This window comes from Theobroma umbraticum, unplaced genomic scaffold (assembly GCF_002168275.2).
Source record: "Theobroma umbraticum cultivar Fairchild unplaced genomic scaffold, ASM216827v3 scaffold_30.0, whole genome shotgun sequence".
Lineage (NCBI taxonomy): Eukaryota > Viridiplantae > Streptophyta > Magnoliopsida > Malvales > Malvaceae > Theobroma > Theobroma umbraticum.
This window is the reverse complement of record NW_018397254.1, coordinates 9,872,172-9,872,884: the sequence shown is the minus strand read 5'-3', so window position 1 is coordinate 9,872,884 and position 713 is coordinate 9,872,172.

The following is a 713-nucleotide window of genomic DNA, read 5'->3' as shown; positions in this document are numbered from 1 at the left end:
TAATCTTAATTAATTTTATACTTAATTTAGTGTTAATGTGATGAAGATAAGTTGTTGTTAATTTATTCGTACTTTTGTAGGTATCTAATGAAGGAAGAATTTTAATAGAAGAAGGAGAGCAATTTCAAGATGCAGACATTTACTGCATATGTTTTGATATTTCACTCATAACTCTCTTGACAAATTTCAAATGAAATGATTCTTAAATCATTGGAAAGATGAGAGAAAAAGCTACAACTTTCATGTTTATCACTTCACTTAATTCAACTTGGAAGATAGTCAAAAATCTTGTCCAATTTGAAGCACTGCAATAGTCTTAAAGTAATTACGATTTCTACTAATTAATTAGTCGAGGTCACAACTTTGGTGGAGGTATGCCATCGCTCACGTAGGCTGATGAGGAAACCCTAATTGGAATTGAATTCTTTCTTCATCTAACTTGACATAACTTCAAAGTCTTATAAAAACAACTTTTTGAAAGACTTTTAAAAAGGAACGAAACACCAGATTAAGAGTTGGAAATCAAACCACAAAGTCATTATCCTATAAAAGTAATCTTTCTAAGGACTTTTAAAGAGGAACGAAACACTAGATTAAGAACTGAAATCAAGCCATAAAGTCATTGAAGCTGATAAGAATTTGAAAGATTCAAGAAGATCAAGATTATAATTCTTAGGTTCTATTATCTTTTTCTTATTCTTTTATTTTCTTAG